We start from the raw sequence: 26,932 nt of genomic DNA, 5'->3' as shown, positions 1-26,932 counted from the left end.
ACATAAACGAATAAATAATTGCGTCTACACATATGTACACATTCCGACGAGCAACATTTACATACAAGGCAGCAAGAGATGAGATGTCACACACCGATGAATTTACTTATACGCTTATGTGTGTGCGGGAGACTGTAAACTACAAACACATGCATATACCTTATCTGAGTTGTCACAAGAGAGAGCAATAATTTGTGCACGTAGTTGTGGCTGGCAATTTTGTAGCCGAAACAACTAGTAACTTCTGGAAATCGAAGAGCCTAGAAGTATGCAGCGTAAACTATAAAAGCGGCGCCAGCGAGTAAGAAGTAGTTCAGTTTGATTTGAATTGTCAAGCAGTTACGAGTAAGACGATATCTAGCGAGCAATAGCACTATTATTTTGAAAGTCAGTTTCCTTTAAGATATCAGTTTGGTTATTAAGCTATTCGTTGCACAGTTTGAGTGTTATTGTGAAGTACTTAATAAAGGCCATTTTTCCATCATTCAATATTGGAGTTATTTATTCAACAGTTTAGTGATTCGAACTTAGCAGAGGATTGCAAATAAGAGGATTTGCAAGTAAATCCGTTACAATAGTATTAGTAACAATAAACTCTTACAGCATTGCTTTTTATACTCAGTTGAGCAGAGCTCACAGAGTATATTAGGTTTGATTGGATAACGGTTGGTTGTACATATATAAAGGAATCGAGATAGATATAGACTTCCATATATAATAATCAGGATCGAAAAAAAATTTGATTGAGCCATGTCCGTCCGTCCGTCCGTCCGTTAACACGATAACTTGAGTAAATTTTGAGGTATCTTGATGAAATTTGGTATGTAGGTTTCTGAGCACTCATCTCAGATCGCTATTTAAAATGAACGATATCGGACTATAACCACGCCCACTTTTTCGATATCGAAAATTTCGAAAAACCGAAAAAGTGCCATAATTCATTACCAAAGACAGATAAAGCGACGAAACTTGGTAAATGAGTTGAATTTATGACGCAGAATAGAAAACTAGTAAAATTTTGGACAATGGGCGTGGCACCGCCCACTTTTAAAAGAAGGTAATTTAGAAGTTTTGCAAGCTGTAATTTGTCAGTCGTTGAAGATATCATTATGAAATTTGGCAGGGACGTTACTGCTATTACTATATGTACGCCTAATAAAAATTAGCAAAACCGGAGAAGGACCACGCCCACTTTTAAAAAAAAAATTTTTTTAAAGTAAAATTTTAACAAAAAATTTAATATCTTCACAGTATATAAGTAAATTATGTCAACATTCAACTCCAGTAATGATATGGTGCAACAAAATACAAAAATAAAATAAAATTTCAAAATGGGCGTGGCTCCGCCCTTTTTCATTTAATTTGTCTAGGATACTTTTAACGCCATAAGTCGAACAAAAATTAACCAATCCTTTTGAAATTTGGTTGGGGCATAGATTTTATGATGCTAACTGTTTTCTGTGAAAACGGGCGAAATCGGTTGATGCCACGCCCAGTTTTTATACACAGTCGTTCGTCTGTCCTCCCGCATGGCCGTTAACACGATAACTTGAGCAAAAATCGACATATCTTTAATGAACTTAGTTCACGTACTTACTTGAACTCACTTTATCTTGGTATGAAAAATGAACGAAATCCGACAATGACCACGCCAACTTTTCGATATCGAAAATTACGAAAAATTAAAAAAATGCCATAATTCTAAACCAAATACGAAAAAAGGGATGAAACATGGTGAGGTAATTGAATTGGTTTATTGACGCGAAATATAACTTTAGAAAAAACTTTATAAAATGGTTGTGACACCTACCATATTAAGTAGAAGAAAATGATAAAGTTCTCCAGGGCGAAATAAAAAACCCTTAAAATCGTGGCAGGTATTACATATATAAATAAATTAGCGGTAGATGATATTCTGGGTCACCCTGGTCCACATTTTGGTCGATATCTGGAAAACGCCTCACATATACAACTACCACCACTCCCTTTTAAAACTCTAATTAATACCTTTAATTTGATACCCATATCGTACAAACACATTCTAGAGTCACCCCTGGTCCACCTTTATGGCGATATCTCGAAAAGGCGAACACCTATAGAACGAAGGCCCACTCCCTTTTAAAAATACTCATTAACACCTTTCATTTGATACCCATATCGTACAAACAAAGTCTAGAGTCACCCCTGGTCCACCTTTATGGCGATATCTCGAAAAGGCGAACACCTATAGAACGAAGGCCCACTCCCTTTTTAAAATACTCATTACAACCTTTCATTTGATACCCATATCGTACAAACAAAGTCTAGAGTCACCCCTGGTCCACCTTTATGGCGGTATCTCGAAACGGCGTCCACCTATGGAACTAAGGATTACTCCCTTTTAAAAAACTCATTAACACCTTTCTTTTGATACCCATATTGTACAAACAAATTCTAGGGTCACCCCTGCTCCACCTTTATGGCGATATCTCGAAACGGCGTCCACCTATGGAACTAAGGATTACTCCCTTTTAAAATACTCATTAACACCTTTCTTTTAATACCCATATTGTACAAACATATTCTAGGGTTACCCCTGGTCCACCTTTATGGCGATATCTCGAAACGGCGTCCACCTATGGAACTAAGGATTACTCCCTTTTAAAATACTCATTAACAGCTTTCTTTTGATACCCATATTGTACAAAAAAATTCTAGGGTCACCCCTGGTCCACCTTTATGGCGATATCTCGAAACGGCGTCCACCTATGGAACTAAGGATTACTCCCTTTTAAAATACTCACTAACACCTTTCTTTTGATACCCATATTGTACAAACAAATTCTAGGGTCACCCCTGGTCCACCTTTATGGCGATATATCGAAAAGGCGACCACCTATACAACAACCACCACTCCCTTTTAAAACCCTCATTAAAACCTTTAATTTGATACCCATATCGTACAAACACATTCTAGAGTCACCCCTGGTCCACCTTTGTGGCGATATTTCGAAACGGCATCCACCTATAGAACTAAGGCCCACTCCCTTTTAAAATACTCATTAACACCATTCGTTTGATACCCATATTGTACAAACAAATTCTAGAGTCAACCCTGATACACCTTTATGGCGGTATCCCTAAATGGCGTCCACCTATAGAACTATGGCCCACTCCCTCATAAAATACTCTTTAATGTGTTTCATTTGATACACATGTCATACAAACACATTCCACGGATTCCCTCGGTTCATTTTCCTTCATGGTTATTTTCCCTTATGTTGTCACCATAGCTCTCAACTGAGTATGTAATGTTCGGTTACACCCGAACTTAACCTTCCTTACTTGTTTTATTTGCAGTGCTTCCGCTGTTAACTATTATATCAATGTTATCATCTGTATTTAATTAGCGAGCACTCCCCGCTCAATAGTACGGATTTTCGTGCATTTTCTACTGTGCTTATATCCGGGAAATACTGTAACCAATAATTGAGTCTTCATGGTCATTAAGAAAAGAAACTCATTTTTCAGTATCCTTGCCTGCATGGCACATGCGGATATCCAAATCCACGATTATTTATCATCCCACTTAATAACCGTAGATAACGGCGTCTCAAAAATCAAAGATGGTACTCTCAATTTCATCCATAATATTAACACCCAAACATACAGAAACTTTTTGGAAAATATAACGGCGACCATAGGATAAATTTAACACCATCTAATCCTTTATATCCTACCCTGCAGCACGAAGCCCAACAAGCTATTGAGATGTTAGAACACATTGAAACCATCCGAAATACTCGAAGATCCCTAGATTTCCTCGGACCGCTTTGAAATACATAGCGGGAAGCACCGACAATTATAACCTCAATATTGTAACGAATTTGCTGCAAATCCTCTTATTTGCCCTTTTGCTATGTTCGTATCGCTAAACTGTTGAATATATAACTCCAATATTGAATAATGGAAAATGGCCTTTATTAAAATACTTCACAATAACACTCAAACTGTGCAACGAATAGCTTAATAACCCTGATAGCTTAAATGAAACTGACTTTCAAAATAATACTGCTATTGCTCGCTAGATATCGTCTTAGTCGTAACTGCTTGACAACTCAAATCAAACTGAATTACAGCGCCTCTACATCTGTCGCCTTTTATACTCTTTGGTTTCCTCGTTCGCATTTTTCTAGAATCTACTAGCATTGTCCATGAGCTCTCAAACTTCTCAGCTATAACTAAAATTGCACAATTTTATACATCTTTTAGGCGCTTCCAGAATCGACTAGTCCAGTAGCTCTCAAACTTCTCAGATATATGCATGTGTTAGTGCATTAACTCTCCGCTGCTCGTATACGTACATGGTACATATATGTAGACGCATTTATTGTTTCGTTTATGTAGATACATAATTGAATTATTGATGTGCATTCACGTCACTGCTTAGCATCGGCTTAGAGACGATAGCATCGCTCAGTGCTGCTAACATTCGTTACACTGCCCTCCACCTAAAGCCGGAGTCATTGGTGCCGTATGTCGTATCGCTGTATCCGTATCCCTAACGTAATCAGCTGTTTATCGTTACGACGGTAAACCAAAACCTAATTGGTTGGCTACGATGCGGTTACGACCTTAGCGGCACCAATAATCGATTGCATTGATTCTCATAAGATTGGTCGAATCAGCTGTTATAAGGTTGCGGATACGGTTACCGATAAAGCACCAATGTCTTCAGCTTAAGTCTGATCGTCCCGATCAGACAAATCTCTCGATCTAAACGCTGCTAGCCTCTCCAAATGAACCACTTTCATTTTGGTTCGTGGTTTGCCAATGGTTTTTATGCGGTACACTACATCGTTGATCCGCTTTACAACTTTGTATGGGCCTTCCCAGTTACACTCCAATTTCGGGGACAAACCTTTTTTTCGTTGTGGGTTGTATAGCAGCACCAAATATCCTTCCTGAAACCCTTCCGAATTAATTGCTTTATCGTACCTCGCTTTCATCTTGTCACTCATAATCTTTGCTCGTTGCCTTACCAGATCGTGTATCTCTCTCAGCTCTTCTTCCAAGACAGCAGTGGATTTCTTGACATTCCTCTCCGCATCGGCATCTATCTCATACTTCAAATCAGCTGGTAGTCGAAGGTCATTGCCAAAAATTACCTTTGCGGGAGTTTGGCCCGTTCTGTCATGTACTGCCGATCGGTAGGCCATCAAGAATAATGATATGTGTGTATACCAGTCCTTATGGTACTTGTCTACTACTTTCCTTAAATGCTCCTCCAATGTTCTATTGAAGCGTTCCACCATACCATCGGACTGAGGATGCAATACAGTTGTCCGTGTTTTTCGAATGCCCAACTTCTTGCACATTTCTTGAAATACAGCTTATTCAAAATTCCTGCCTTGGTCAGAATGTAACTCCATTGGTACACCATACCTTGCAACCCATTCGTTTTTAACCACTTCTGCTACTGTTTCTCCTTCTTGGTTTGGAATTGGGTATACCTCTGGCCATTTACTGAAATAATCCATAACCACCAGTACGTATTTGTTCCCGCGGTTGCTAGTAGGAAATGGACCTGCGACATCCATGGCGATCCTTTCAAATGGTGCACCTGAAATATACTGCTTCATCTGGCCATGACTTCGCTCTGTTGCATACCTCGCAGTTGGCAATCCACTCGGTGACCGACTGACGGCAACCAATCCAATAGAATCTCTGCTTAATTTTCTCGAGTGTCTTCGTGATTCCAAGATGACATCCACTTGGACCATTGTGCAGCTCGCTGAGCACGTCAGGAATCCTCTTCCTGGGAACAACTATCAGTTTCTTCTTGCATTGACCATCCTCACTCTCCCATACTCGATGCAAGCAACCGGATATCAATTCTAAACTGTTCCACTGTGCCCAATATGACTTCGCAATGGGACTCTCTGCTGACATCTCCTCTCTGCTAGGTCTTTCGTTTCTTTCGAGCCCTTGCATAACATGTGACAGATCTGTGTCTTCTAGCTGACACATTCTTAGTTGTTCCTTGTCCCATTCATCCGTACACGTTATAGTCATTAGCCGGACATCTATAATGTGGTCTTTAGCCTCGGCCTTTGAGCAGTGCTTGCATTCCAGACTACATGGTCTTCGTGGCATTGCATCAGCATTTCCATGGGTACTACCTTTTCGACGCTCAATGGAAAAGTCATAGCTTTGTAGTCGCTCGATCCACCGTGCCAATTGTCCTTCCGGATTACGGAACTGCAGAAGCCATTTCAACGCTGCGTGATCTGTCCTGGCACGGAATCGCTGGCCGTAGAGGTATTTGTGAAAATGTTTAATGCACTCTACCAACGCCAACAGCACTCTCCGTGTAATGCAATAGTTCCTATCTGGTTTTCCAATTGAACGGCTGTAATATGCAACTACCTTCTCTTGTCCATCGACCAGTTGTGACAAAACGCCTCCTATAGCATATCCGCTCGCATCTCGCTCTTTCAATGTTTGGAAAGCTACTTCTTGCTCCTTCTTCCATTCAAAAGCTTTATTTTTCCTTGTTAGCTCGTGGAGACTAAGGGCTACGCTGGCAAAATTTGGTACAAATCGGCGGTAATATGTGCACAGCCCAAGGAAACTTCTCAATTCATGCAGATTCTGTGGTCTTGGCCAATCCTTTACTGCCTCTATCTTTTCATTCGCTGTACAGACACCTTCTGTCGTTACCTTGTGGCCCAAATAATTTACTTCCTTTTTAAACAGCGTACACTTTTTGGGACTTAACTTCAGACCAGCGCCAGCTATTCTCTGGAAAACTTCCTCCAAGTTTTTAAGATGTTCATGAAAACTCTTGCCCAATACGATGATGTCGTCCAGGTACATCAAGCATGTTTTCCAATGTAGTCCTTTCAGTACCTGGTCCATGAGTCTCTCAAAAGTAGCTGGTGCATTACAAAGTCCAAAAGGCATCACTGCAAATTGCCAAAGACCATCACCGACACTGAAGGCTGTTTTCTCTTTATCTTCCTCCTTCACCTCAACTTCCCAGTAGCCGCTTTTCAAGTCCAGCGTGGAAAACCATTTCGTACCAGATAGCGAGTCCAGAGTGTCGTCAATTCTTGGCAACGGGCAGCTATCCTTTTTCGTTACGTCATTCAACTTTCGGTAGTCCACGCAAAACCTCATTTTTCCATCCTTCTTCTTTACATCAAGCATGTTTTCCAATGTAGTCCTTTCAGTACCTGGTCCATGAGTCTCTCAAAAGTAGCTGGTGCATTACAAAGTCCAAAAGGCATCACTGTAAATTGCCAAAGACCATCACCGACACTGAAGGCTGTTTTCTCTTTATCTTCCTCCTTCACCTCAACTTGCCAGTAGCCGCTTTTCAAGTCCAGCGTGGAAAACCATTTCGTACCAGATAGCGAGTCCAGAGTGTCGTCAATTCTTGGCAACGGGTAGCTATCCTTTTTCGTTACGTCATTCAACTTTCGGTAGTCCACGCAAAACCTCATTTTTCCATCCTTCTTCTTTACAAGTACTACCGGTGAGCTCCATGGACTAGCTGATGGTTCGATGACGCCGCTGTCACTCATTTCTTGTATGATTTGACTTACAACTTCCCGCTTCGCCAGTGTAACACTACGTGGAGCTTGACGGATCGGCCTCGCATCTCCAGTGTCAATTTGATGTTTCACAACATTGGTGCAGCCTGGTTTGGAACCATCCTGGTCAAAAATGTTGGCGTATTTTATGAGCAGTTGTTTTGCCTTACTCTGATAGGCTTCCTCTAGCCCATGCGTCCATGCCATGATATCATTTGAAAGATCAGTATTACTAGATGAAACGTGTTCCTGGAGCTGTTCACAGTTAATAACTACTTCGGCCTCTTAGCATCTTCCCAAAATAGCTCCTTTGGTAAAATTGAATGGTGACTTGAACTCATTGAATACTCTTACCGGAATACGTCCATCATGTTTTGTCATAGCCAGGGTTTTTCCTACAAGTATGTTCAGTGCTGATTTATTTGCTGCTTCGACAACCCACAATTTGTTTGTCCCACAATCTCCATCAACCTTTGCCCAGATGACTGCTTCTTATTTTGGTGGTATTTGCTGACTCTCTTCCACCAGCACTCGTTTACTGCTGTAGCCTCTCTCCTAGCCGAAACTAAGTGGCACATCCATGTTCTTATATCGCATCGTCTTGCTTTGCATATCGATCTTGATGCCTTGGTTGATTAAGAAGTCCACTCCAATTATGATTTCATCAACAATACCTGCTACTATAAAATTGTGAAGTACCGTGACGTTCCCAATTGATACTTCACATTCTACTTCTCCAATTACCTGGGTGTCCTCTCGCGTGGCTGTACGTAATCTTGCTCCAAGCAATGGTCTTATCTTCTTATTGACTAAATCTGATCGAATGATGGAATGGGATGCACCCGTATCTACAGTCAGTAAACGTTCCTTTCCATCCACATGTCCTCCGACAGTAAGATTGCTTGACCTTCTTTCAATTTGCGAGATAGAGATTATGGGGCATTCAATTGAGAGAGCCAGCTGTCGCCCCTTGCGGCTGACTCGCTTTAGTTTAACGATTGTGTGGATTTGGAGATTTGCTCGTCTCCTTCAGCTCTGCGTTTACGGCCACCCACATTGTTGGAACTATTGGAATTGCTACTGCAATGACGTGCAATGTGACCTGGGTTACCGCACTTGAAACATTTCATAACTCCGGCATTTTTCTGTTGTGATCCCTCCAGAGCTTCCAAAATTGTATTTACCCAGACGATGAGCTTTGTATGCTGGTTAATCAATAATGACGCCGTTTCCTGAGTCAATGCATGGGATACCGTTTCAGAAAATGTTTGCTTTGGGTTCGCGTATATGGCTCGCTTCGTTTCGACGTCCCGTATGCCATTTATAAAGCTCTGAATCTTCACTCTTTCCGTGTATTCCACGGGTGCATCCGCATTTGCAAGATGAGCCAATCTTTCAATGTCCGAAGCAAACTCCTGCAAAGTCTCGTTAGCTTTTAGGTAGCGGTTTTGCAATTCTATTTGAAATATCTGTTTCCTGTGTTCGCTTCCGTATCGCCGTTTTACAGCAGCCATCAATGCGTCATAACTGTTCCATTCGTACTCTGGAATAGTCTGTAAGATTTCGGCAGCTGGTCCTTTCAATGCTACGAAGAGTGCGGCAACTTTATCTTCCACATTCCAGTTGTTCACTGCTGCGGTCTTCTCAAACTGTAGCTTAAAGACCTGGAAATGAACAGAACCGTAAAAGGATGGTGTTTTTACCTTTGGATTGCTTGCTGAAACAGCTGGGCGGTTTAATTGCATTTCTTGTATACGACCTCTCAAAGCATCCACCTCGGCTTCGATTTTTTTCTCAAACTGCGTTATTTTCTCGTCCATACGTGCTTCGAGTTTTGATGATATACGTGCCTCTTGCGCTTCGAGTTGTACTGTTATGCGTGCCTCTTGAACTTTCAGTTGTGTCTCCATCTTTGATGTAATCTGTGTCGACATTTCTGCCATACGCGTTTCTTGTGCTTCAATCTTCGATGTAATCTGTGTCGACATTTCTGACATACGTGTTTCTTGTGCTTCAAGTTGGGATGATATATATCTTCTGCTCTTCCAGTTGTGATGACATTGATGTTACTGTCGATGTTTGAGCAGCTATTGCAGCCAATATCATGTTCAAGTCTGTGTTCGCCATTGTCTGCGGTGTTTCATTTTTCTCCTCCAATTTTGTTGTCTCATCGCCATCAAGATGAAAGACATACTCTTCCACGTCAATTCCTTCTAATTCCATTGCCTCTCGTAGTCGTGCCTGAAGTTCGAGTTTAATGCCGGTTGTATTCAATCCACGGTTCTCCAACTCCTTCAGTTGCGGGATCTTCAATTCACTTAACTTTGCCATGTCCTTGTTGTCCTCTAGAATTTATTCAACAATTCCTCTTCTGACACCAATTGTAACGAATTTGCTGTAAATCCTCTTATTTGCCCTTTTGCTATGTTCGTATCGCTAAACTGTTGAATAAATAACTCCATTATTGAATAATGGAAAAATGGCCTTTATTAAAATACTTCACAATAACACTCAAACTGTGCAACGAATAGCTTAATAACCAAACTGATAGCTTAAATGAAACTGACTTTCGAAATAATACTGCTATTGCTCGCTAGATATCGTCTTAGTCGTAAATGCTTGACAACTCAAATCAAACTGAATTACAGCGCCTCTACATATGTCGCCTTTTATACTCTTTGGTTTCCTCGTTCGCATTTTTCTAGAATCTACTAGCATTGTCCATGAGCTCTCAAACTTCTCAGCTATAACTAAAATTGCACAATTTTATACATCTTTTAGGCGCTTCCAGAATCTACTAGTCCAGTAGCTCTCAAACTTCTCAGATATATGCATGTGTCAGTGCATTAACTCACCGCTGCTCGTATACGTACATGGTACATATATGTAGACGCAGTTATTGTTTCGTTTATGTAGATACATAATGATTGAATTATTGATGTGCATTCACGTCACTGCTTAGCATCGGCTTAGAGATGATAGCATCGCTCAGTGCTGCTAACATTCGTTACAATATTATAAACTCTTATTTGGGAAAACTAATTATAAATAATAATAAACAAATTATTATAAATGTTTTAAAACAACAAGTAAATAAAATCTCTGAAATTACTAATAGTTTATTGTATGCTATAAATAAAATAATTTAAAAAAAATGTTTAGTTAAACGGTTTTATTGAAAACAACACTTACATGTACTAATAATAATACTAAAAGCTAGAAATAATTAGGTAGGTCCTAGGTACTAGTCATCACACTCCTCATAAATCTAGGGCGTTGATCAGACAATTAAATAAAAGCGTTGTACGCGTGAAGTGTGATTAGGGTTCAATTGGCCTTATATATGACTATCAATAGAAATTTAAGCGTTCAGCGCTTTTATTTAATTGTCTGATCAACGCCCTAGAGTGTGATGACTAGTACCTGGGACCTTCCTAATTATTTTCTAGCTTTTAGTATTATTATTATTTCATGTAAGTATTGTTTTCAATAAAACGGTTTAACTTAAACATTTTTTTTTTTAATTATTTTATTTTAAAGTTTTTAGTCTTTATTTAATTGCCTATTATTTCTCAATCTATTTAGTTCATTTACGGCCCTATGCTGATTGTTATCGGCAAACAAAATTAACAAAAGCCGTAACCCCCAAATGTAACCGCGTTTCTGAGCAGATGGCAACGCTGTCATGACGAAGAAACACACCAGTTTGCATGGTAGAATTGAAAAACATATGTTTTTGCAATCAAAAGAAGAAAAAAGAGAAAAAATAGAAATCAACAAGTAAGTAAATTTTGGTAAACATTTTGTTAAGTTCATTATTGTTTATTTTAATTATAGAAAATATGCACGCACCACCCGTCACAGTTGCGATTATATGTGGCGTATTTTAGGGATCATCCCGAGCACCTGTAGGGTAAAAACTGCCCCACATCGACAAATCAAATTCAAAGGATGTGGGAGGAGCTCACATGCAAATTGAATGCGATGGTGGGGCCATCAAGAACATGCGATACTTGGCGAGAGGTAAGCAAATTGATTTTTATATAATTAAGATTTTTGTGTTGTTTTGTGTGCCAAAAATTTACTCCGACTACAGCGTGATTGTGCGTTCAAACATGTAGCCGGAGTAATGCAATCTGCAGGATTTCTATATCAAGTACACGTTTTAATGTCCAATAACATAGAACAGCGCACCCGCGTAATTAAATACTAAAATTCTTATTTATAAGTTATTAGCTCTTGAAATTTGTACTTGGCATAACAAAGGATGTATGAACGTCACAAACACCTGAATAATACCATACATAACTACATATTACTATATTATTTCCGGAAGATCCGAACGAGTTTGCCTCGTTTTGCGTAGTGGTAAGTGAATCGCCCAGTCGAACTTCCTCACGTCCTGTTACTCCCAATCCCGTGCCACGTAATCCTGCTGCGAGCAATTCTGCGGCGCTGAGTGCTGATACGCCTGGAAAAGTTTTGTTGCCAACGTCACGCAACAGAGGAAGGGGCGTTAGGGATGAAATTTTGGAATTGGTGCAACAGGACATGAGGAACAGACGTCATGAACAGTCAAGACTGGCTGAATCCCTAGACAATTTGGGAAATGGGTTGATGTCGTTGGCTGCAGCAATTCAGGAGATGGTGGCATTGCAAAGACAACACCGGGACTAAGCTCGTATGATGTCAGCGTTAAAAGTGAGTTAGGAATAAACTCCTAATTCAGTGTTGTGTGATTCCAAGTCCAGTATGCTTTAAGTTTAGCTTAAGAACTCCTTTTTTTTTAAGTATTTAGTAATTTAAGAAATTAAAAAAAAGGCTGAATTAATTTTTATTTGTTTTATATTATTGAATTTTTATTTCATTTAAAACGAATTTCTTTTAATTTTAAATGTATCAATATAGTGCAGTAATTTTTGCTTTTTAAAGAACCAATATGAAATGTGATAAAATTATTGATAAACTTAAAAACAAACTATTCTGTACTTTTTACTGTTTTATTTACTTTATAAACAAATGTATATTAGTTTTTAAGTAAGCAATGTGGAATGTGATAAAACTCATTACTATGAAACCAAATTATCAAAGAAGATACTAAGTACTAATTTTTTGTTACTGACTTATTTAGAAATATAAACCCACAAATAATAAACCTGCAAGTCAATCATATAATTAATAGAGTTTTGAAATTTTAAAATTTTGTTTAAATTTTTATACATTCTTCAGTATTTGTTTGTGTTTTGTTTACATATATTATTTTATTATCCTATTCGAGGCACAGTCAGGGTATATGGTTGATTAACGGTTGGCGAATCGTATCGCCTTGGCGGATGGGTGTTGGTGGCATTTTATGGTGCAGTCGTTTACTCGTCTGGCTCCACTTCTTCGATTTCCACTTCGTCACTCGGAAATTTTTTTCTTACAACATTGTGAAGAATAAAGCAGGCGTTTACAATTACAGTAACTCTTTCGCGACTGTAATTTAAAGTGCGATGTTGTGCCAAGCATCGAAAATGTGACTTAACCACTCCAAATCCTCTTCCAATAACATTTCTTGCCTTACAATGTACTTTATTGAATTTTTGTTCCCGAGGATTTGTGAGCTGAGCTAAGGGTGTGATAAGCCAAGGCTCTAGGGGATAACCCTGATCACCTATTAGTAAGCTTCCTCTCTGCCCGCTCATAAACGCACGCACGTTTGATGTTGCCATATACCTGAGTCGTGGCATGACCCAGGAAAAGTTGCATCAAGTGCCAGAAACTTTAAGTTGTCGTCGCAAACAGCTTCAATATTGACGCTGTAGTATCCCTTGCGATTCATGTATAGGCTACACGGTCTGGCCGGAAAAGTTCTTGGTGGACAAATGAGCGCCACATGTGTGTAATCGATTGCACCGATAACACCCTTCAAACCAAACTTTGCGTAGAACCTAAACAAGTAGATACAAAAAATATTAGCCCATGTACTATCTGTAAGTTCCCACGTTCAACGTTACCTTGCTTGTATAGCGAACTGCTCCTCGTTTGTGATAGAAAACTTACTTCAGATGCTTTAATACAAGGAAGGTTCAATGGGTCACTACTGTCCCGAAGACTCTTTAAGTTATGTCTCCGTTCCAAAATTTCATCATATTCTTCATCTTCAGCTGGCATCAATAATAGTAAATTGGACATTTTGTTATATTAAACTAATTATTGGCGTTTGAAACGTTTTGGTTAATTTTTACTTTTCATTGTATTTGTTTATTTGTTTTTAAAATGTACGATTTAATTTTCACTTTCGCTTTATTTATTTTTCAGAGTAAACATCAGCTGTTTATGTGGTTACGTCGATGTTACCACCTATTTTAGTGGTTACGGTGTTATCCGGCAACTTTTGCCTTCAGAATACAAAGGTGTAAAAGTTGCCAGAAGATTTCGTAACCGGCAAATATAGTGCAAAAGTTGTCAGAAGATTTCGTAACCGGTAAAAATGAAGTTTTTACCATTGTAAAAGAGGGCTGTTAGTGACTCATTACTGCAAGGACTTTCCTGACAATTTGTTACAATCTAATTCCTCTATACATAATCCTTCTGAAGACTTTACTCGACTCTGCCCTACGTATGCTTGTCCCTCCTCCAACTCCAAGATATTTTGATGTCATTCCTACCGGACTGTATGTAATATTTGTTTCAAATATGAGCCAAATCGGACATCATATGTGGCTTTCTATTCATGTTTGTATTATGTGTTCCAAATATGTACCAAATCGGACCACAAATACGACTTTTTTGAATATCTCGATCTTTGCGCCACCTAGCGGCGATTTTGTTTCTTATTATTGCATTGTCCTCGGGTTCTGAACTATATTCTAAGTTTCAAGCTTGTAGCTTATTTCTATTCTCGTATGTATTATGTGTTCCAAATATGAGCCAAATCGGACCACAAATAAGATTTTTGTGGATATCTCGATCCTTGCGCCACCTAGCGCGATTTTTTTCATAGGTCGCTTTCTATTCTCGTGTTTATTATGTGTTATAAATATGAGCCAAATCGGCCCACAAATACGATGTTTGTGAATATCTCGATCCTTGCACCATCTATCGGCGATTTTTCCATAAGTCGCTTTCTATTCTTGTATGTATTATGTGTTCCAAATATGAGCCAAAGCGGACCACAAATACGATTTTTGTGAATATCTCGATCCTTGCGCCACCAAGCGGCGATTTTGTTTCTTATTATTGCATTGTCATCGGGTTCTGAACTATATTCCAAGTTTCAAGCTTGTAGCTTATCAAGCTTGTAGCTTATTTCTATTCTCGTATGTATTATGTGTTCCAAATATGAGCCAAATCGGACCACAAATAAGCTTTTTGTGAATATCTCGATCCTTGCGCCACCTAGCGGCGATTTTTGTTTAAAGATCGCTTTCTATTCTCGTATTTATTATGTGTTCCAAATATGAGCCAAATCGGCCAAATACGATTTTTGTGAATATCTCGATCCTTGCACCATCTATCGGCGATTTTTTCCATAAGGCGCTTTCTATTCTCGTATGTATTATGTGTTCCAAATATGAGCCAAATCGGACCACAAATAAGATATTTGTGAATATTTCGATCCTTGCACCATCTATCGGCCATTTTTTCCATAAGTCGCTTTCTATTCTTGTATGTATTATGTGTTCCAAATATGAGCCAAAGCGGACCACAAATACGATTTTTGTGAATATCTCGATCCTTGCGCCACCAAGCGGCGATTTTGTTTCTTATTATTGCATTGTCATCGGGTTCTGAACTATATTCCAAGTTTCAAGCTTGTAGCTTATCAAGCTTGTAGCTTATTTCTATTCTCGTATGTATTATGTATTCCAAATATGAGCCAAATCGGACCACAAATAAGCTTTTTGTGAATATCTCGATCCTTGCGCCACCCTTCGGCGATTTTTGTTTAAAGATCGCTTTCTATTCTCGTATTTATTATGTGTTCAAAATATGAGCCAAATCGGCCAAATACGATTTTTGTGAATATCTCGATCCTTGCACCATCTAGCGGCGATTTTTTTCATAGGTCGCTTTCTATTCTCGTTTTTTTTATGTGTTCCAAATACGAGCCAAATCGGCCCACAAATACGATTTGTGTGAATATCTCGATCCTTGCACCATCTATGCGATTTTTTCCATAAGTCGCTTTCTATTCTCGCATGTATTATGTGTTCGAAATAAGAGCCAAATCGGACCACAAATAAGATTTTTGTGAATATCTCGATCCTTGCGCCACCTAGCGGTGATTTTTTTCATAGGTCGCTTTCTATTCTCGTATTTATTATGTGTTCCAAATATGAGCAAATCGGACCACAAATACGATTTGTGTGAATATCTCGATCCTTGCACCATCTATCGGCGATTTTTTCCATAAGTCGCTTTCTATTCTCGCATGTATTATGTGTTCGAAATAAGAGCCAAATCGGACCTCAAATAAGATTTTTGTGAATATCTCGATCCTTGCGCCACCTAGCTGTGATTTTTTTTCATAGGTCGCTTTCTATTCTCGTATTTATTATGTGTTCCAAATATGAGCAAATCGGACCACAAATACGATTTTTGTGAATATCTCGATCCTTGCACGATCTATCGGCGATTTTTTCCATAAGTCGCTTTTTATTCTTGTATGTATTATGTGTTCCAAATATGAGCCAAATCGGACCACAAATACGATTTTTATGAATATCTCGATCCTTGCGCCACCAAGCGGCGATTTTGTTTCTTATTATTGCATTGTCATCGGGTTCTGAACTATATTCCAAGTTTCAAGCTTGTAGCTTATTTCTATTCTCGTATGTATTATGTGTTCCAAATATGAGCCAAATCGGACCACAAATAAGGTTTTTGTGGATATCTCGATCCTTGCGCCACCTAGCGGCGATTTTTTTTCATAGGTCGCTTTCTATTCTCGTGTTTGTTATGTGTTATAAATATGAGCCAAATCGGCCCACAAATACGATGTTTGTGAATATCTCGATCCTTGCACCATCTATCGGCCATTTTTTCCATAAGTCGCTTTCTATTCTTGTATGTATTATGTGTTCCAAATATGAGCCAAAGCGGACCACAAATACGATTTTTGTGAATATCTCGATCCTTGCGCCACCAAGCGGCGATTTTGTTTCTTATTATTGCATTGTCATCGGGTTCTGAACTATATTCCAAGTTTCAAGCTTGTAGCTTATCAAGCTTGTAGCTTATTTCTATTCTCGTATGTATTATGTGTTCCAAATATGAGCCAAATCGGACCACAAATAAGCTTTTTGTGAATATCTCGATCCTTGCGCCACCTAGCAGCGATTTTTTTTAAAGATCGCTTTCTATTCTCGTATTTATTATGTGTTCCAAATATGAGCCAAATCGGCCCACAAATACGATTTTTGTGAATATCTCGATCCTTGCACCATCTATCGGCGATTTTTTCCATAAGGCGCTTTCTATTCTCGTATGTATTATGTGTTCCAAATATGAGCCAAATCGGACCACAAATAAGATATTTGTGAATATTTCGATCCTTGCGCCACCTAGCGGCGATTTTTTTCATAGGTCGCTTTCTATTCTCGTATTTATTATGTGTTCCAAATATGAGCCAAATCGGCCCACAAATACGATTTGTGTGAATATCTCGATCCTTGCACCATCTATTGGCGATTTTTTCCATAAGTCGCTTTCTATTCTCGCATGTATTATGTGTTCGAAATAAGAGCCAAATCGGACCACAAATAAGATTTTTGTGAATATCTCGATCCTTGCGCCACCTAGCGGTGATTTTTTTTTCATAGGTCGCTTTCTATTCTCGTATTTATTATGTGTTCCAAATATGATCAAATCGGACCACAAATACGATTTTTGTGAATATCTCGGTCCTTGGCCACCTAGCGGCGATTTTTTTCATAGGTCGCTTTCTATTCTTGTATGTATTATGTGTTCCAAATATGAGCCAAATCGGAACACAAATACAATTTTTTTTCTTATTATTGCATTGTTATCGGGTTCTGAAATTCCAAGTTTCAAGCTTGTAGCTTATCGGGAAGTTACTTTAATTTCAATTACAAAGTTCGTGCCAGCCATCCAACCAGCAAGCCTGTCAATCAACCTAAATAAAACCGTTTAAAAAGAAAAATGTTATAACAAATGAGGTAGCAGTACTACTAAAGAAATTGTAAATATTAAGTACGTCATACAATGGGCAAGAATTGCAATTGTAAATTCAATAATATTAAATAAATTGGAAATTGATTTACTGCCAGAGAGGCATTAGAACTAGCTGAAGTAAGTGTACTCAGAATATTTCATCAATTTTATACATTTTTAAAATACTATTAACCACTATGGATGTGTATGAAAATTTAATAATAAAAGCTGGTATAAGAAATAACGCTATAATTGATCTAAAATATAATAATGTTTAAAAAATAAAGACCAAATATTCGGCATAACAAAGAATTGTATAAAATTCAGGAAAATAAGAATCTGTAAACAAAACGAATTAATAGATTTTAGCAATGATTTTTGTAGACTTAAGTTGATAAAAAGCCTCAATTCTTCGTGTCACTTCATCAACTGCCACCACATCCCAAAGGACGATCTTGTTGCGCCAGGAATGCATTTTCTAAACCACTACGAAAGCAATATTACCACAAACAGCGACTGGAGATACACCAATGGGGCCTACAGTATAAACTTTAAAAATGAGACCATTGTAGTAAAGAACATGTAAGAATTTCGAAGTATCCCCTTTCAGGATAATGCCAGCAATAGCACAACCAAATCCAATGGAAGAGAGTCTGAGTAAACTTCTGGCATTAGAAGCGCTCAGTGAGCTACACATAATAATAATAATAAACTGATTTTCCTCAGGACTTACCCTTATAGTAATCATTGTCCTGTTAGCTAGATATTGGCAAATATTACTATAAAAGGCACAAAATAAATAAGCCATTAAAACAACCATCAGAAACTATTATACAGGCCAATCAAGAAGAAGAAGCTATGCCACAAGCTCCCACACCTTTCAGACGCTCGGGGACAATCGTTTTTAAGGAGGGAGGAGTTAAAATAGCCAACATTCAAAAACTCAAAAATATATTTCACGCTAACACTAAATGTCCGAATACAAAGAATGCAATTCATACACGCGTGTCCGCCAAATTGCTGACTACATGCCTGGACACCCGACACCTTAAATCATGGATGACCATTTAAGGGCCAATTAAACTTCCTTAACCCTAACGTCATAGTCGTAACCATACCCATACCCATAACCATCTCCATTGCGATACATTAATGGTGCCATAACCTTAAACATCTGACATTTTCATAAAAATGAGGAAAACGGAAAATATTACAAACATATTCCGCAAACAATAAGTCTCTTAGTCGAAACGTATCCAAAACATTAAATAAAATTTACAAAAAGTTAATAAATTCACCAACTCGAATGTTTTTAGGTTATGGATATGGCGAAAAACCAAAAACCAATTGGTTGGCTATGATATGGTTATGGCTTTAGCGTTATGGTATGGCACCATTAATCGATTACATTGATTTCCATAAGGTTGGTTCGATCAGCAGATTTATTTGGTTATGGATAAGTCACCATTAATTGGCCCTTTAGTTGAATAATTATTGGCGCCACTTCACACTTTTCTCGTTCCCCTGCAAAAATCGCGAGTAGTCCATGCATGCATGTATGGAGTACTCGCTATGGACCAACCGAGTGCCCCAAAATTAACCACAGTTCATACAAAAAATATGGTCCAATTTACATTGCGATGTCCTAGGACTAGACCATATACCTACTCCATCTCCGCATTACATCAGAGTAATCCATGGAGTACCCACAGTCCAATAAACATCGTTTAGTGTTTGCAATCGTTAAAAACGAGCAATAATCGGCTTACAATGTGTTCGTGTAGAAACATGAGTTGGTCCATTGCTGCATTACAGTGGAGTATAATCATAGGTGGGCACCACTCATATACACGATTACCAAATTGGAAATGTGTTAGTATACACGAACGCGTGGCCATTGTACAGGTCTACAAGTAGGATACGTAGCAGCACGCACATCCACAGCCACGCTCACCTGATAAAATGCTTGTTCTTGTTCGTTTTTTTTGTGATGCATTTGGCACTGTTGTACTTCTTAGGACGAAACAAAGTTTAGTAGCTGCTATCGAAAACTGCTTAAAATTTTTTTTTCTTATATTACAAAGAAATATACTTATTTACTTTCAAACGAGCACTTAATTACATCTCTCTTTAATAACCATATATTTTGAACAATTTTAATTAACAAATTGTGATACTTTTTTACGGGGACGATTGCTAAAACACGACCAAAACCGTTGGGGGAGGTATTAATAGACGCTTTTTTGCCTCGCTTCCAATAACTCGAATACTTTTTCTCTTCGGACTATTGACAACAGGACAAAACGCGTCTATTCATTTTTCTTTCCGCTTTTTTGGACGGGTTATTGCAGTCGACCTCGGTTTCAAACTGTTTTTCGCGGAGAACTTTTGAACGGGTAGAAAAACTTAACTCCCGTGTTTGTATTCTTAATACTGAAATAACTACGCGTCCTCAGATACCCCAATTGAAGACTTTTTTATAATTTTCTGAAGGACCCACATGGGTGCACTTAAAATTTCCTCCTAAATTCGTTAAAAGAAATTTACCATCACAGCAACCCATATCTGATATTCCGATCCCTTTTTTGCTTCCCTGTGTCGCTTTCGACGAAGCAACCCCGGTAATTTTGACACTTCGTTCAGTGTCAAAACTCATGTTCCACGCAGGTTCCACTGGGTTCCACGCTAGTTTGACACTGACCGAAGTGTCAAACTGCCGTGTGTTAGAAAGGGAAAGAAATTGTTTCCCTCTCATACATATCATACTTGTAAACCTGTACAATGCGCATGGCTAGCACGAATGCAAAATCAAATATTTATTTAGTTTGATTCCAGCGCTTGTACTATAAGCACGTATCACACGCAGTCTTGGTATAGTGTTTGGTCGTACAATACGAAAGTATTGTACGTATTTATGAATGCAAAATGTTTCAGATTGAATCGGAATTAGAGTTTTTTTGTTTTAAATAGCGCCAATAAGCCGTAATGCTTAGTTTGCGGTAAAATTATAAACTTCATTTGCAAGCAAAGCTTAAGTCGGCATTTCGTTTTACTCCACAGGAGCGTAAATACTCTTACCCCTGAGGAAAAAATGATAAAGTTCTTCGAATGTAAGCTTGCTTTTTTGGAACGTGCAAAAATAAATGAAATGGAAGAAAATTTGTCTCAAGCAAAATTGAAAGCTTCTTTCGTGGTTAGTTTTGCTTTAGCAAAAAAGGTAAGCCATTAGAAGATGGTACTTTTTTTAAAGATTTGGCTGTAGCCGTCCTGGATTGCTTTGGAGAAAAAGGGTTGGAGTTAGCCAAACATGTTGGTTATTCCCTTATCACGACGTACAATCACGCGACGGATAACTGATATTTCAAGATTTTTATATTTACAATTGAAACAAAATTTTTAACCGCCAGGTCTTATTCCATTGCATTTGATGAAAGTACCGACATTAGTGACACCTGTCAACTTTTGGTATGTGTGAGGACTGTTGACGGTAACTTTAACATTTCGGAGAATATGTTTTGTTTGCGAGGACTCGAATTGAATGTGACGGGAAGCACAGTTTATGCGTGTATTGAACGCGAATTGTTTGGATTTGCAGATAAAAGCAAACTATCGTCAGTTTGCACTGATGGTGCTCCCGTAATGATTGGTGCAAAAAATGGACTAGTAGGACAGTTCATTCGCAATGGCCTAAACGTGCCCACATTTCATTACATTTTGCATCAACAGCAATTAATTGCTAAAAGTTTCAAGGTGGGACAGGCTATGGAAATCACCGTCAAAATTATAAAAAAAATACTTGGTGGACATAATGCACTTATGCACCGAAAATTCCGCGCTATTCTGGAAGAAATTGAGGCAGAATACGGTGATGTCTTACTTCACACTGAAGTAAGATGGCTAAGACGAGCTAAATGTTTAGAGCGCCTTTTAAATTTGAGGGAAGAAGTTATATGTTTCTTCGCTGAGGATCCGTCTACTGAAACTCAAGAATTGATAGGCAAATTAAAGGATCCTAATTTTTTGCTAAGCCTTGCCATTTTGTGTGATGTGTCAATTTTATTTTCGCAATTAAATATAAGTACTCAAGGAAATAACAAATTTATTTTTGACTATATTGCAGCTCTAGAAATATTCGAAAAGCGACTTGATATTCTAGTATCCCAGCTTCGTGAAGGCATTTTAGATAATTTTAAAAATACTAGGGATGTACGTGACCGATTTCAAATGCAAGACAAGATCTCTCAATATTTACCGTCATTTGAAGATATTAAAAATTGTAACCAACAAAGATTCATGATTTTAATAAAATTTAACTTTTGATACATTTATACGAAAACCCTCTGCTGTGTGCAGTTTGCGGCTGCAAGAAGAGATAAAATTACTTGACAATGTTTTCGCCTTGCCTTTAGGAGGGAAAATTCAATTTTGGAAGGTCATAGATGAGCAGAAATACCCTTTATTGAAAGCTGAAATTTTTAAGTTGTGCTCGATGTTTGTAACAACTTATATGTGCGAATCAATGTTTTCATCTATGGCTTTTATTAAAAATTCGTACAGAAGCAAGCTCACTGATGAGCACTTGGAAGATCTGCTAAGAATTAAAGTTTCAAATTTCGTTTTAAATTACGATGATTTAAATAAATATATATTTTTCGTAGTTTTTCTATTTTATGGTTTAATGGAGTTGAGCTTTAATTTACTTTCTTATGTTTTTGTTATTCATTATTTTTTATAAAGCATTGTCTCCCTATGTTTGCTATTTTTAACAAAAACAACATACATGGTGGAATCACCATATGAATAACAAACTTAAACTGTTATGAGCAGTAAGATTCCATTGATATTCACCTACTGGTTAATGTGAAGATAAAATAATATTTCGATCCTTGCGCCACCTAGCGGCGATTTGAAATATGAGCCTAATCGGACCACAAATACGATTTTTAGAAAATATAATATATTCCAAGTTTCAAGATTGTACCTTATCGGAAAGTTACTAAAATTTAAGTACATAATTCGTTCACAACGGCCTGTCAAGTCAAGCTAAATAAAACAGTTTAAAAATACTAAAACTACCATATTTTACTTCTGAAAAATGCAAAAAAATTACAAATACTTTTTCGGGGACAACATTGAAAATTTTTCATTCATATGTACGTATTTTTCGACCGTCCTCTGTGGTAATATTGCGTGCGACACCTCCTTACTGTACGGACGTCGAAAGCAAACTAAACCATTGTAAATTTTACCAAGTAGCGCAACTAACAGCTGATCGGTGAAAATTCGCACATTCACACGAACAGTTCTCGACTCAGTTTCAAAACAAAACTTTAGATTATTTAACTCAAATTTTAAAGTGAGATAATCTTTACGAGTTTATGTACATAGAATATATAAGGCATTTTTGTTGTTATTAAAACAGTAGTTTTATTTTTATTAAAGCTTTTATCAATTTTTTTTTTAATTTTGAAAAAACTCCGAACACCATTCCTTCATTATATGACATTCGACTGCCTAGTCCACTGCCTTCCACTCTATTCGCAACATAACCTCTACTTAAGCTGCCAAACTATATAGTAAACAATGAAACTAAATGTGTTTGGTCGTTGATTTTGGCGAAGTAGTCATTTTTCGTTCGCTCGTAGTAAACAATGAACTAAACATTGTAAATTTTACCAAGTAGCGCAACTAACAGCTGATCGGTGAAAATTCGCACATTCACACGCACAGTTCTCAACTCAGTTTCAAAAAAAATTTACATTATTTAATTCAAATTTTAAAGTGAGATAATCCTTACAAATTTATGTATACAGAATATATATGGCGTTTTTGTTGCTATTAAATCAATAGTTTTATTTATTATTAAAGCTTTTAGAATTTTTTTTTTAACTTTGAAAAAACTCCGAACACCATTCCTTCATTATATGACATTCGACTGCCTAGTCCACTGCCTTCCACTCTATTCGCAACATAACCTCTACTTAAGCTGCCAAACTATATAGTAAACAATGAAACTAAATGTGTTTGGTCGTTGATTTTGACGAAGTAGTCATTTTTCGTTCGCTCGTTGCATTGTACAGGTCTACAAGTAGGATATGTAGCAGCACGCACATACACAGCCACGCTCACCTGATAAAATGCTTGTTCTTGTTCGTTTTTTGTGTGGATGCTATTTGGCAGTGTTGTACTTCTTAGGTCCAAGAAAATTTAGTAGCTGCTAACGAAAACTGTAAAATTTTTATTGCAAAATTACAAAGAAATATCCTTGTTTACTTTCAAATGAGCACTTAATTCCATCTCTTTTTAATATGCATATGTTTTGGACAATTTTAATTAACAAATTGTGATACTTTATTACTGGGGACGATTGCTAAAACATGGCCAAAACCGTTGAGGGAAGTATTAATAGACGCGTTTTTGCCTCGGTTCCAATAATTCGAATACTTTTCCGCCTTTGGACTATTGATAACAGGACAAAACGCGTCTTTTCATTTTTCTTTCCGCTTTTTTGGACGGGTTATTGCAGTCGACCTCGGTTTCAAACTGTTTTTCGCGGAGAACTTTTGAACGGGTAGAAAAACTTAACTCCCGTGTTTGTATTCTTAATACTGAAATAACTACGCGTCCTCAGATACCCCAATTGAAGACTTTTTTATAATTTTCTGAAGGACCCATATGGGTGCACTTAAAATTTCCTACTAAATTCGTTCAAAAAATTTACCATCACAGCAACCCATATCTGATATTCCGATCCCTTTTTTGCTTCCCTGTGTCGCTTTCGACGAAGCAACCCCGGTAATTTTGACACTTCGTTCAGTGTCAAAACTCATGTTGCACGCAGGTTCCACTGGGTTCCACGCTAGTTTGACACTGACCGAAGTGTCAAACTGCCGTGTGTTAGAAAGGGAAAGAAATTGTTTCCCTCTCATACATATCATACTTGTAAACCTGTACAATGGCTCGTTGTATACGTATATGGTCGCTTAGCAGGTGCTAAGCTCATGCCCACCCTTGAGTATAATGGTAAGTACTCCAGTGGACCACATGATCCAACGATTTTTGCAGGGTCGTCTTTAGTTGTCGCTGAACAAGCATTGTGTATAAGTAAAAGTGTGTTGACTTCTTTCTGACAGGCACTCGCTTAAGTCCTGCAAAAATCGTTGGATCATGTGGTCCACTGGAGTACTTACCATTATACTCCACTGTAATGCAGCAATGAACCAACTCATGTTTCTACACGAACATATTGTAAGCCGATCATTGCTCGTTTTTAACGATTGTAATCACTACACCATGTTTATTGGACTGTGGGTACTCCATGGATTACTCTGATGTAATGCGGAGCTGGAGTATATGGTCCAGTCCTAAGACATCGCAATGTTAATTGGACCATATTTTTTGTATGAATTGTAGTTAATTTTGGAGCACTCGGTTGGTCCATAGCGAGTACTCCCCATACATGCATGCATGGAGTACTCGCGATTTTTGCAGGGAGTCAGCATAACGTGAAAATCTGGGTTGCCATTTTTGTTTCGGTTTAAAACAGTCAGTGAAACAGAGTTTATGTAGTCACAAAAGTGTTTCTCCTGTTACACAGTATTTTAATTTTATAGCATGGCGAAAATTGTTCAGTTGACAGTGATTGATTTTCATTAAAAATTTAATTCATTACATGAGGTTACTTCTTTAAGTGTAAAAAGCATTGAACACGTAGAGTTTTTCAAATTATTGTGAAAAACTTTTTAAACACAAAAACAAATTATATTGATAAAATATTTTCTAGGATTTCTGAATTTCTGTACCAAATTTCATTATATTTGTGTAATACAAGAATCTGGTAACAACATGTTTAAATGAAAACAAGCTTGGTAGATAAAATAAGGGAAAATAACCATTTAGCAAAATGAACCTAGCGCTCCAGTATGCGCGCCCCTATTTGGGACGTTAGTAGTCGCGCGCTCTACTTATGTAGAACATTTTTAATAGAAGGTTTTCAAAGAAAATTTTTATAAATTAAAAAATATTATTTGGTAATAATAAAAAAGATTTTATTATAAAACTAAAACAAATAAAACAGAACCAATTTAAACACATTAGGAACCAAAAATCAGACTTCTTGTACATAGCTCAAAAAACACAAAATTTTAACTTGTAATAATAAAAGACTAATTTTTTTTATTCGCTCATGTATTCCACGGCCGATTCTTCATATTTAGCGCAGTCCGGACACAGAAGAACCTGATGATGAGGATAAATCCATTTGTTACATGTATAACATGTATTTTTTACATGTATAAAAAAATGTCACACGAGTAGTCGCGCGTTCTACAATTGTATAAATGAACTTTTGCCGTTAAAAATCTCCAAGATGCGCACGCATCGGTCGCCGCAATGACACTGAATAAGTTTATTGTCTAGTAATAGGAGAGTAATAAGACTGTGTGCGTGAGTGACATAGGGTAAGCGAGAATATTCAACGAAATGCACAAACGTTCTACTATTGTAGAACGCGCGCCTACTGGAGTGCTAGGGTAACCCTGGAATGTGTTTGTATGACATTGGTTTCAAATGGAAAGTATTAAAGAGTATTTTAAAAGGGAGTGCGCCATAGTTCTACAGGTGGACGCAATTTCAGGATATCGCCATAAAGGTGGACCAGGGGTGACTCTAGAATGTGTGTTGTACGATATCGGTATCAAATGAAAGGTGTTAATGATTATTTAAAACGTAGTGGGCCTTAGTTCTATAGGTGGACCCCTTTGCGTGATATCGCAATAAGGGTGGACCAGGGGTGACTCTAGAATGTGTTTGGACGATATGGGTATCAAATGAATGGTGCTAATGATCGGGGTTAGTTCTATAGGTGGACGACTTTTCGAGATAACGCCATAAAGGTGGACCAGGGGTGACTTTATAATGTGTTTGTACGATATGGGTACCAAATTAAAGGTATTAATGAGGGTTTTAAAAGGGAGTGGCCTTAGTTATATATGTGAAGGCGTTTTCGAGATATCGACTGAAATGTGGATCAGGGTGACCCCGAACATCATCTGTCGGGTATCGTTAATTTATTTATATATGTAATACCACGAACAGTATTCCTGCCAAGATTCCAAGGGCTTTTGACTTCGCCCTGCAGAACTTCTTCATTTTCTTCTACTTGATATGGTAGGTGTAACACCCATTTTACAAAG

At 37.8% G+C, this 26,932-nt stretch overlaps 1 protein-coding gene and 1 long non-coding RNA gene across 4 annotated transcripts in view; one reads left to right on the top strand and one right to left on the bottom strand.

Moving 5' to 3' along the window:
- Positions 1-12,460, top strand: part of LOC137250350 (uncharacterized) — a 64,376-nt gene extending 51,916 nt beyond the window's left edge. Inside the window, exons 2-3 of the long non-coding RNA XR_010952923.1 lie at positions 11,163-11,357; positions 11,415-12,460. This is a non-coding gene — a long non-coding RNA (uncharacterized lncRNA). The remainder of the gene's footprint in view (positions 1-11,162; positions 11,358-11,414) is intronic.
- The window catches only part of LOC137250349 (sulfhydryl oxidase 1-like), a 189,737-nt gene that overhangs the window by 122,020 nt on the left and 40,785 nt on the right, over positions 1-26,932 (bottom strand). The window lies entirely within an intron of this gene.

Source organism: Eurosta solidaginis, chromosome 4 (genome assembly GCF_040869045.1).
Source record: "Eurosta solidaginis isolate ZX-2024a chromosome 4, ASM4086904v1, whole genome shotgun sequence".
In the NCBI taxonomy this organism is placed as follows: Eukaryota; Metazoa; Arthropoda; class Insecta; order Diptera; family Tephritidae; genus Eurosta; species Eurosta solidaginis.
The sequence above is the reverse complement of the archived record's forward strand: the minus strand, read 5'-3'. Positions and strand labels throughout refer to the sequence as shown.